Source organism: Sinocyclocheilus anshuiensis, unplaced genomic scaffold, assembly GCF_001515605.1.
Source record: "Sinocyclocheilus anshuiensis isolate Anshui unplaced genomic scaffold, SAMN03320099.WGS_v1.1 scaffold148, whole genome shotgun sequence".
Classification (NCBI taxonomy): Eukaryota; Metazoa; Chordata; class Actinopteri; order Cypriniformes; family Cyprinidae; genus Sinocyclocheilus; species Sinocyclocheilus anshuiensis.
The window spans coordinates 44,898-58,137 of NW_015555704.1; positions in this window are offsets into that span (position 1 = coordinate 44,898).

The following is a 13,240-nucleotide window of genomic DNA, read 5'->3' on the forward strand; positions in this document are numbered from 1 at the left end:
AAAACTTGAAATCGCATCATATGACCCCTTTAAGTAAACCTTAGTAACCTAAACCAAATTAAAACTCAAGTGGACCTTCATATACTCGAAGCTGTGAAAATACTGCTGCAAGGTGAGGTCAAACAGATAACAAACAATGTAAGCTAACATGTTACTTCACCTAACCATTAATGACCATCTACTGCTGTTTCCCCTGAACACGCCTCATGTTACTCTATACCACCACATGTAAAAATGCAAGGTCACGTGCATTAAATAAAATACTAACAATTGGGGGGGGGACCATGCAATTATACCCCAATGACAAGCTGTTGTACCCTAATGGCACAATTTTTGCACATTTTTTTAGGGTTCAAACATCTGAGTCCGGAATGAAAAAATCTAATTTAAACCAGTTTAAATTAAACCAGTGGCAAAAAGGTTGCCAAGCTCCATTTCTCCCTTCTTACCTAATTGAAAAAGGAAAAGCTGCAGTCACACTCAACTCCCCAGCCCAATTGGATTTAGAAAAGCAGCAAAACAGGTATTAAATAACAAGAGTGGGTACTCTTCTGTAGAGCCCGACCGATATGGGTTTTTTGGGGGCCGATGCCGATACCGATATTAGGGAGTAAAAAAAGACTGATACCGATATATCGGCCGATATTCTTTATGTGTAGGCTATATTATAGTACAGTATAGTCAAAAGTTTGGACACACTTCCCATTCATGTGTCCAAACTTTTGACTGGTTCTGTATATAGAATACAGTATATAGCCTACATAAACAGAATATATATACATAAACACATTTTTTTGCAATGATAACTCAAATGTGGTGATCAAACACTTATAATGATGTGACAAACATAGGCCTATGTAACGGAGGCAGGGTATTCAACAATAAACTTTATTATTCAAAGCGAGTCAGGCATCAGTGCACTTAACAGTAAACTTCACTTAACTTATTATAAATAACTTGAATAACACAAATAGAACAAAAACTATATAACTTGAATTAAGAAATTAAACAAGGTAACCGTGTAGGGCAAGCAAGCTACTGCCAAACCAACACTCTTCTGAACATAATTAGGCTCTTAATTAATCGTTTTAAAGCTGCCTCACCCTGTGTTTATTTTAAACTGCCTAAAATGACAGATTGTATGCAGGTTGCATAAGTTAACATGATAAAATAATTAATCAAACAATCTACCAATTTATTTTACCAATTTTACACAGTAGGGCTGTGAATCTTTGGGTAAACAGCGAATCGATTCGATTCACAGGCTTTCAATTCGATTCAAGAACGATTTTCATGAATCTGATTGACAGATAAACCTCACGCTCTTATTTCAATGTTGTTGTTAATGCTGTGGTTATTTTATTTTCACAGGTTTCCTTCGTACATTCGGTTTAATAACATTAAGTTAAAAGTAATTTATCATTCAATGGAACGGTGCATATGCGTTTAGACACTTACATTGTTTTGGCTCCATCCATGCTCAGGCAATGTCAATGGTATGACCGAGAGCCGAAAGGCTGGTAAAAAAAAAAAAAATGTGTCCGTGAGAGTTACGAATACGAACGGAGCGTGAGTTTGCGTGAAGGAGAGATGTGAGGGCACGAACAATGCCGTTCAAGGTCTCCATTAATTCGTGCTTGTAGTAATTTAATGTGTATTTTAAAGCACTGAATCGCTATAGAAATCACGATTCATTCGATTCTTAGCGTTTTAAATCGATTACTGCCCGAAATCAACAATTCATGATTCAAAAATCCATGTTTCAAGATCGATGCATATGCATCGTCAGGGTTTGTAATCGATGCATCGCGAAAACAAGTGAATTGTTTCACCCCTACTACACAGCCATCACATCCTCATCAATGAATGTCAGGGCTTATAACCTATCCATTTGTACCAGAATACTAGTCTGTTAGCAGTTAGTCTGAAGCCGGTGATTATGTCATTAGAGAACATGGTGACTTAATATTTTGTAAAACACTGTAACCACTACCAACCACAGTGTGGATGTAGGCTGCACAGAAACAAATGTAATACATAGGAAGACCTGCCTGACACATTCCACTCTATTACAACAGATTCCCAAAAAGAGCAGTTGAACTAACTTACCAATAAACCAAACCGCAAAGCTGTTACTAGGAAACCACATTATGACTAAGGGAAGTGAACATGCGATACAAATAATGTGTTCCAAAAGACACAGTGTTCAAAATGAGATTAGGTTTAAAATAGATCAAAAGGAATCTTGAAAGGCTTGGAGAATATGACATTGACAAGCTCGCATTTATTAAACGGAGTGATTTCATCATGAAAGTGGATAAGTGACTCTCCTTAAGATGTTTGCTTGAGACATTGTGTCAGTCCCTAAAAATCTTCCATTTCATAGGAAGGTGAATCACCACTGATAACACATCCAAGCAATCCTGACTTAACTAGGTTTCAGTCTGCAAAAGGCATTAGGCTTTTGGTTTACTTTTTGATAGGAAAAAAAACAACATTACTTCAGAAAGGTTCAATGCTGAGAATCTCGAATAAACTGCATGAATCAAAAACATAGTAAGAATCCTGCATCTCAAATTCCTCACCTTCAATTTTCAACAGAATGTCTACATGACTAATGGCTGCATAAATCTGAGGCTACAGCCTGCATTAAGATGGAGCCCAAAGTGGTAGATGAGACAGGACTGTAATTATTCAGTCCAAAAGTAAGATGGGCGCCTTCAATACTAATTTCAGCATTTGGGTGCCATGTTAACACCCATCCTCTCTAGTGCACGAGGCTGAAAATCTCTGCTCTCCTGCACGGAACACAACAAGCGCTGTTAGGCAGATGGCGAGACAGTTGGTGGGAATATCAGCGATAATGCAGATACATTCTGAACCTTCAACTGTTTCTTTGCCATTCATCAGATCGGCATCAACAGCTGCTGCTTCTAGGAAGATGGGAGATTAAATGAGGTGGCAGAACAATACGCTGGAAATTAGTACTAGTTGAAACCACCAGTGGCTGATTAAAAAAAATAAAAATCTATGCAACTTTATGAACTAAATATAGCAATTTGGGTGGGAAAAGGTCCTTTCCTTTTCCTGTTTGTGACAACGCTTATGTCATAGTCACCTGTGGGCACTTAGCCTATTTGGATTTCATTTGCACTGACTCTCTTAAAGGGATTTTTCACCCAAAAGAGAGAATTCTATCTTCATTTACTCACTCTAAACCCATAAAACTTTTGCTCATCTTCAGAAGACAAATTAAAAATGTTTGTAATATTCTCTAATCACTTTTGTCCATCTATTGAAAATCCATGCAAACCAAAACTTTCACCCATCAAAAAGTACAGAAATTCATTATAAAAATAATCCCTATGAATAGAGTAGTGTGCATGTGCAATAATCAATGTTTGTATGTGAATAAAAGCCTAAATTAAATCGGTTCATCACAAAAAAGCAAAAATGCTAATTTTGTTTAGATTTTCAATGGATGGCATAAAATGATGAAAGAATGTGTATCTTGTTTATGTGTGTTCCGAAAATTCAAGAAAGTCTTATGGGTTTGGAACAACATGCAACATGAGGTTGAGAAAATTATTAAAGATTTTTGATTTTGGGGGTAACTAACCCAAATCAATGTGCATTTGGATATGTGTGATATAAAATTGCTTATAAGTAGGCCTGGACAAACCCAAAGATGAGGCACTGCATCATATATTCCAGCGCAAATCAAGTCTCAAACATTAAAAAGTAGGACCATTAGATACTGTCTGATGATTGGATCACATCTGATGCAGACCTGTTACAGAATTAGATTTGGATGTTGTCTGCAGCCAAATCTTGAAAAATATACTTGCATAACCGAACAAATGACATGATTTTACATAAACCAAACTTCCATAGCAACAGCATATATAGAAGAACAACAGGAGAGGCTGTTAAGCACTCAACCTTGCACATAATTTGTTAAGCCTGAGGCAATGATTAAAACTTATTTGTCCAACCTTAATCCAGCAGTATCTATAGAATCTGGAGCCACTCTACATGTGAAAAACTCTTGATAATCCCTCTGCTGCCAATCATCCACCCAGGCGTCTTTTTCCCCTCGCACATTTCCTTTTCTACGTGTTTCACAACATGTGCGTGTCCACCTACACACTCCCTTTCAATAGGCTACTTAATATTGGAAATGCGACACTGCCTGCAGATAACTGCATCCTTGGCATTCTTAGATAGAGGCTGGGGAAAGAAAACATTAAATCTAAGTACGTTTCGCACAGTAGGAATGATATCTGCTTGCTATTGACTTTATCAAAATCAAGTTATTAATACAACATTGTTTACGTCTAAAAAAAAAAAAAAAGACATGTAACAGGTGATGTCTATATAACAAAATGAAAATGGGATCCATGCTGTTCCACTGGTGGATTTAACAACATCAAAGTGAAAGTCTGAATGTGGTCAACTGAAAAAAAAAGTCTAAAAGTGGTCAGATTGTCTGCTTTTAGTCAACCACACCAAGACTAAACAAAAATAGTGGCAGTCCTGTCAAAGGACACTGAAACATCAACATCTCAAGGACATGATGATGCCAACGCAAAGTTCTACCGCGGTCATTTTTAAGATCTTGTGACGGTCTGCATCTTCCATACATCTAAAGTTAAAAAAGGGAATGCCAGAAAGCACTTCAATCAGGGACCTGCCTTCAAATCCACCCCCACACAAACTGCATTTAGAACCTGGCCAATACACATTGAGCACACACCACCCACACAACAAAGAAAAGACATGCAAATGACAAATCAGCAAAGCCCTTACAGGGAGAAAACTGAGCGAAGGGCCATTAGTCAACCTACAACACAGACCTCACAATTTCAACGTGACAAAATGTTATGCATAATAAATGCAATGTGATCTACAGCCCAATGACTCCTCCAGTTGGACACCTGATCTGATTCTCAGCTAATGCAGCAGATTCCATAGATATTAGCGTCCGGAATGAGTCTGTGATAGCCAAAAATGCTGCTTGGTAGGCAGCTCACAAGTTTTTGAAACACAGCCATTGTTCTCAAATATTGTAGATAGATAGATAGATAGATATACACTGTTTGATCAATTAATGTGCAAAACTTCTCAGATCATTTGTGATTAATAATAATTTAATGAATTCTATAGAGATTGCACTCAAAAAGCATCAACTACATGAAGAAATGTATATTGGTATGGCTAGAAAAAAAAATCATTACATTATTTCCATGACTTTTCCAGGTCTGTAAATCACACTTTAAAATTTCACTTTTTATAAGAACTGAAAAGACAAGAATTTAAGTATTTCTTAATTATTTACCAGTTAACCTTTACCAAGCAACATTTGGCTTAATAATGCAAAACACACGAGTCAGATTTATGTCTTTTCATAAGTTGCTACTATCCATATTATTAAATTCTCTTCTGGACTGATGCAATGATTAAATGTGCATGTGACATGCACAATCCATGTTGATGAAGTTGCTCGGCTGTCAGCTGTAATCGACTGTGTTTCTGTGTTCTTCCCACATCTGGAGTTAAGACCTAAACTCTTTAACTATAACCGCACCATTTTCACCTTGCGCTGTCTTGTTTATCTGATTGAGACCGAATAAGCACGACACATAGGACCACGGTTTATATTTACATTCTGCCTGCTATCGGTTATAAAAACAAGACCGTTTTCACTGCAACTTTCGGATCGAATCTGGTTTTCCTCTGATAATCAGGTGAGCCGAGATCACTCGTTAACCGTCGCAACTCGCTGGAGAGATAAAACGAGCATTTTAGCGTGTACAAAGACACGCTTTCTTCGAAAAAACACATCCGTGGACCCCTTTACAGATATATAAGCACGGTTCGGAGTTGGCATGAACAGTTAAATCACAGACATCTTACGAACTCACCTTCTTCCCTCTCCGCCTCTCGCTGCTCTCGTGCGGTCCTTCTCCCACAAAATCTTGCGATAAAAGTCCGACACAAGCGTCTCTCCGCCTCGTAATATTCGCCAGCGGAGTGCAGTCTGCGTGCGGCCGTTATTCCTGCTGTTTTCCCGTGTGTCGCGGGAGATTTTTCAGTGTATTGTTGTATCTACTCCAGCAGCACTACCGTTGGCCCCAGCGTCTCGTTCACAATTATTCAACTTCGAAGTTCATACAAAAGTTGCAGCTCCGCCTCGCGCTGCAGCTGCTGATGAGGTCACTGTAAGCCGCTGCTCCGCTTCGCTTTCAGGAATCTCGCGATAGCTGAGCGCAGAGGGGCGCGTGATTTGGGAGCTTATTTGTATCTGAGGGAATGGGCCCCCTACTGACAGGGTTGCCGTAGCAACAGCACAATTTATGTGCTACACGGTTATCACGCGACTGGTATTCTGTTGTCTTGGGTTGACCTGTCCAACATGTGCTTTAGGCTACTAAATCTGGGTATTGTGTTAGTAGCATTGGTGACATGTTTTATCCTAAGCATAATGATTAACACTTTGATTACTAGTAAGAACAGTTAGTGTTTTACCTCATTTGAAACCCTCTCCAGTTTAACCTGTTGTACTGTGAGCATTTTTAAATTATCTTTGCTATTTGCAGTTTTGGCAAGTAACAGAATTACATAATTTAATTACAAAATACATGTAACTAATCTGTTAAAGTTACTGAGAAAAAAATGTGTAATTAAATTACAGTTACTTGTGAAAATGTTAACGATTACAAAGGGGTTATCGTTGCGCATACATATTTAATTGATTTCTTTCCCAAATTGCATTGACTGCTTTAAAATATGAGACACCAATGTTTCAGGAGTTTAGGACCTATTTGGGTTTATGTATATGATTTATTTTTTCAGGCATTGTTAGATGCTAGTGTATCTTGTCATAGCTATTCAAAGATTTGATTTCAAAAACAGTATCATAACTATTAAACTATGATTTTAAATATGTTTTTAACCTCAGAATGATCTCAAAATCAGTCTGATTTTGTGGTGGCTGTGCTTTAAAATTAAATCATTATAATCTTAATTTAAGTGATGAAGGATTTTGAATGTCTTGACAGTAATGAGGGTTGTACTAAGGTTAACCCTGCCTGGTCTAAATGTTGGAAAACTTTCATTAGAAATTTAGAAAAGTAATCAAATGTAATCAGTTGCATTACTTTAATCGAGTAATTGAAATAGATACACTACTTATTACATTTTAAATAGGGTACCTTTTAATCTGTAATCTATTACATTTCCAAAGTAACCTTCCTAACACTGGCTATTGTGAATTTTTGTTTTTTTCAGACAATTAAAAAAAGGCTGCACAACTAAAATCTATACCATCAAAAGTTGTTTTTACTATCAACATTTTTTGTCTGAATATAAACCCAAAATAAAGCCATTTCACATTGTTTTACACAAACCACCAGTTTATGTCTATAATTTAATTCAGCAACTTTTATGATGACTATTGCACTGAAACCGACAAAAATATTTGGTAGATTTGATTTCAAAAACAGTATCATAACTATTAAACTATGATTTTAAATATGTTTTTAACCTCAGAATGATCTCAAAATCAGTCTGATTTTGTGGTGGCTGTGCTTTAAAATTAAATCATTATAATCTTAATTTAAGTGATGAAGGATTTTGAATGTCTTGACAGTAATGAGGGTTGTACTAAGGTTAACCCTGCCTGGTCTAAATGTTGGAAAACTTTCATTAGAAATTTAGAAAAGTAATCAAATGTAATCAGTTGCATTACTTTAATCGAGTAATTGAAATAGATACACTACTTATTACATTTTAAATAGGGTACCTTTTAATCTGTAATCTATTACATTTCCAAAGTAACCTTCCTAACACTGGCTATTGTGAATTTTTGTTTTTTTCAGACAATTAAAAAAAGGCTGCACAACTAAAATCTATACCATCAAAAGTTGTTTTTACTATCAACATTTTTTGTCTGAATATAAACCCAAAATAAAGCCATTTCACATTGTTTTACACAAACCACCAGTTTATGTCTATAATTTAATTCAGCAACTTTTATGATGACTATTGCACTGAAACCGACAAAAATATTTGGTTGAAAATAATTAGATATTAATTTTTATGACAATACGCTAGCAATTGTTTATAGTTAAGGCTCTGGTAACTTGACATAGCAACCTTTCATAGGTGTTATGTAAAGATACAAGGTGCATGCTTAAATGTAACTATAAAGTGTAGAAATGAATAATAATAAGGAATAAGTGGTTTTGTCCAAACTTTTGTGCAATATTTTGTGTATAGTTCCTCATATCAGTACATGTTTACTCATGCCTCATAACTGTTCCAAAAAAGTTATCAGAGTTATCACATCAAGAAAACAGAATTCCGTGTTACAGTTTTTCTCAGTCGCTTTGGTGCATTTCTCACATCACTATTTACATTTGCACAACAGTTAGTTCAACCTCCACAACATTTAGTCATTTGTGCACATCATAGTAGCAGTTTCTCAATTCCTTCGAACAAATTGCAAATGCTTTTGGACATGCATCAATTGCTTTCATACAACTCTCTGCTGTTTTATAACATTATCATTTGCTTATGTCATGTCAGTCAAAATTAACTATACTTGTGAATGCTGAATAGTCATTCCATATAAAACTAATAGTCCTCATTTCATTGCTTGAGTCATTACATACAAAAATGTTGAACTAGTTGTCAAAATCTGTCAAGCAAATTTTACAATTTTTTTTAAATCTTTTTTTTCCTGAAAATGTCTCCTAAATTGAACAATTTCTCTCAGGTGAATCTCAACTTTCACTGATGAGAAGGGGTGTGTGAAGCATTAGTTGCAACCAATGATAAGCCACTTCTCTACAATCACTGTCAGAGCTGAATCCCATAAACCCCCACTTTACAAGCATATATGAACCAAGCAGGACATAGTGTGTACCATTTCTACAATACTGTGACACAGAAATGGAAGGGCAGCCTCGTGGAAGAGGGGTGAGGGTGCGGGGAGGAAGGGGAAGGGGACAAAACAGGGGAAGAGGAAGAAGAGGCCAAGTACATAGGCGGATCCCTGATGAAATCAGGGCTACAATTGTGGATCATGTTGTCAATCACGGCCTCACAATGGCTGAGGCTGGTCGAAGGGTGCAGCCAAATGTTGGGAGAACGTTTGTACTAATTGTTTTGAGAACTGCATTAACTGTTGTGCAAATGTAAATAGTGATGTGAGAAATGCACCAAAGCGACTGAGAAAAACTGTAAAATAATATTTAGGTTGTTACCATGACAACTGGCTTGCAGTTCCTCTGTAAAATGACTTCATTTTGGTCAAAATTACTTAATTTATACACTATGCTTCAGATTTTAGTAAAGCTACTACCACTGCAGCACAGATTGTGTGAGGACAGATGTTTTATTCCAAGAGAAATAAAGAGCACATACAATCCAAAATGTCATGTGCTCATTGAACACATGGGAGGAGGTTAATCTCTTTAAAATGAGTGTGCTAGATTCCATACTCTATTTTGTGAAAAACTCCATTAACAAACAACATGCTGTTCTTGAGAATTAACACAACTGCTACATTTCAGGGTGAAAAAAAAAACGAAAGAAGTTTGCAGGGATTATCATCATAGCACACAAACAGAAATCATAATGTCGAACAGGTTGCTACCATCTGACCATTCTTTCTAAATTATTTAGGAATGTCTTTGTCCTGTTTGAGCGATCACTACTTGATGCCCCCTACATGTTGACCACACAACTGCATGTGTGATCTCACATAGGAATGTCTTGTCAGGGATGCTGTGGGAACAGGAAGAATGGTCCCATTCATTTAGCTCCACTCAAGCGATGCAGATACACTAATACAGAATGACATGCAGAAAGGTGACAAGTTGTTGCTGAGCACATAAGGTCTTTGTGTGACCCAATGAGAAGTGCAGTGAGTGCAGAGAGCGTGTGAGGCCTTCAAAATGGCTGATGCTTTAGTTAGTCTAAGTGATTAACATAATTTAGTATATAATTATGCTAGCCCGTGTTTTTTATTGTTCATATTTGTTACTGTTATTATATTGATAGAATCAGCAAAGTAATTACCAAATGCCCACAGAGAGAGATTAATGACTGTCAGTTATATTCACTATGTGTGTTCCAAGACTTTATTAACATTTCCCTCAGAGAAGCATTATTAAGTCCTAATGCAAGTTAGTAATTGCAGTCGCAATAAGAAATCATGATTATCTTTTCATAGGTGCACAGCGCACAGTGCAGTGTGGAGAATGAAATTGGATATATCCGTGCTGAATGTTTCTCCTGGTGCTCTGAGATTCACAATGCCTGAGTCAGTATCCTAAGGCACTTCCCTGGCTGCTTCCCAACTGACTCCAGGCCGAGAACCACACAGGCACATTCAGTGTTTTACCCACTGAAAAAATACATCTGTAGAGTTATCAAAAAGGAAAATTTATAATTGTACATAATTGGTTTTCAAATGCTATTTCATGAAATATAGATAGATAGATAGATAGATAGATAGATAGATAATATTTTATTTTATATATATATATTTATATTATTTATTGAACAAAAATGTATATTTTCAATTCATTATTTATATATATATGTGTGTGTGTGTGTGTGTGTGTGCATGTGTTCTATATTTTAATATTCATATTATTTATTGTAATATATTTTGCATTATATATATGTTAGACATACAGACAGATAGGCATATATATTGTGCATTATATATATATATATATATAATGTTTAGACAAACAGATTAGATAGATAGACAGATAGATAGACAGATAGATAGATAGATAGATAGATAGATAGACAGATAGATAGATAGATAGATATTATTTATTGTAATATATTTTGCATTATATATATGTTAGACATACAGACAGATAGGCATATATATTGTGCATTATATATATATATATATATAATGTTTAGACAAACAGATTAGATAGATAGACAGATAGATAGACAGATAGATAGATAGATAGATAGATAGATAGATAGATAGATTTTCTGCCTAACAGTAAGGTAAACCAAGATAACACCAAATGTACATTTAGTTCTGCATGTGGAAAGAAAGATCAAGCAGGCTTCTCTCAGCCTTTTTCAACATCTCCAAGCAGGTATAAAGGAGGGGTGAGAAGCCAAAGTAGAAAGAGTCTGAATGCTGTGAAGTTCTCTCAGGGTGCTTAGCATTCCACATTGTGCACCTCCAAAGCTCAGAGAGCCAGCGTGACTCACTCTGGTGTGAAAGCACAGTGTGGCGAGGTGGGAGGATGACAACACAGTGCTTAGCAGAAGTGTCCTGAAGCTGGACCCCCCTCTCCTCACCAAACGCCCCCGCTGCATGCGCATGCACCCCAAAAATAATACTAAAGCACATATTGTTTCTCTCTCTCTCCTAAGGATGTATTGGTTTATTTCTCTCAATGCCTGGCAAGTTTTTGTTCTGAGCAAATCAATGATTAAATGAGGATAGGTGAGAGCCAATTGCATGGAAGTATTTGGTTATGGCATGACAGGATTATCTAGGAAAGGAAAACTGAAGGGAGCTAAGGGCTGTTTTTAAAGCTCTCCCTTTCTTTCAAAATCAGCTTGATCCCGGATCCAAACCTCAGAATGCTAACAATGGGGATAAAGAAAAAAGATTCAATCTTGTTTAAATCAAAAGTGAGACTAATGACAGTCGCTGGATTAAAGTTCTGCTCAAAATGGGAGTCAAATGTGTTCTCATGTAATCTCTAGACTCTTACACGATAACCGTCATTATATAGGTTAGCCCTTCATTTTTTAACATCTTCATCATGTGTGGGGGGGCTTGAGTTCCCTCATGCAACTAGACAGTTGATGAGACATTGTGAGATGTAAAAAGTCAGATTATTTAGCTCAGACATTTCATTAGCGGCACTACATGTAGTTCTTTCACTTGGCCCACACTCTCTCAGAGATGACACATAATATTAGAGCCATCGTCAAGAGAACACATTGTGACACCTGAATAGATTTACTAACAAGCTTTACAAATGCATCCACACACACAATGCACATTTAAATGAAGTATTTGGGTAAAAGGCAAACAGCAGAATTAGGCAAATCAATGAGCCTTTTAGTAGAATACGAAACATTTGTGCGTTCATGTGAGCCAAACATGCTTAGAGCATTCCAATAATATTAATGAAGATAAATGTTTGTCATTTGAGAGTGTGGGGTATCATAAAAAAATATTGCCTTTTGCACATAGATATAGTTCACTCAAAAATGAAAATTCTGTCATTATTTATTCACCCCCCTGTATTTCCAAGCCTACATGACTTACTTCTGTAGAGCACAATATTCGGCCCATGCAATTAAAGTTACTTTCATAGTATGGACACTTGGTTAGTTCATCTTAGCTCAGGTCCATTAAACAATATAAAAAATGTTGATTTAAATAATATATTATAAATGATGAAATTAACTTTAACTAAGATTAATAAATGCTTTAGAAGTAGCCTTATTGTAAAGTGTTACCAATACATTAAACATTTGACAAAATATCTTCTGTCTTCCACAGAAGAAAGAGTTTGTAGGGAATGTAGTTTGACTGTAACATTTAGTAACACTGTAATATTTTATTGTGTAATTGCACTGTAGGCCTAATCGTTGTATCCATCTATGTGTATTACTTGCTTACAGACTAGCTGCAAACATGAGCATGTACCATAAAATTTGCTTATTTGCTTAACTCAGCGCTTTCTCCTTCAAAACTTCATCCAGCTGTGTACGGCCTTGAAAGAGAGATCTGCTTTGCTACAAAATGCACAAGCTGAATATTTTGTTTCAGAGTACTTTTAAAGTACCATTAATAATCAGTAGCATCAAGGCACAAGTTCTTGTTCTGAGAAAAAAAAACATTCGAGACCTTGATAAAATTGAGCAAATGAACTGACCTCAATATTAAAATACTTCACAAATGCTTCAGGATAATTTCCCAGTTCTGAGCATTACGTAAAACCGCAAACACATTCTTCGTCCCCAGTTTTTTCCCCCCGCCAGTGTGTTTTAGCATGCATAACCATTAACTACATTTCAGTACACGGATTTCAGCTTTGCAAAACTGCCTCCTAGTGTTGACTTGTGGTGTTGCACTTACAGAGTATTTGATCTCCAAATTCATTATTATAATAATAAAAAACCCTTTTCATAATTTTCAAAAAACCCTTCCCCCCCCCCCCCCCCAAAAAAA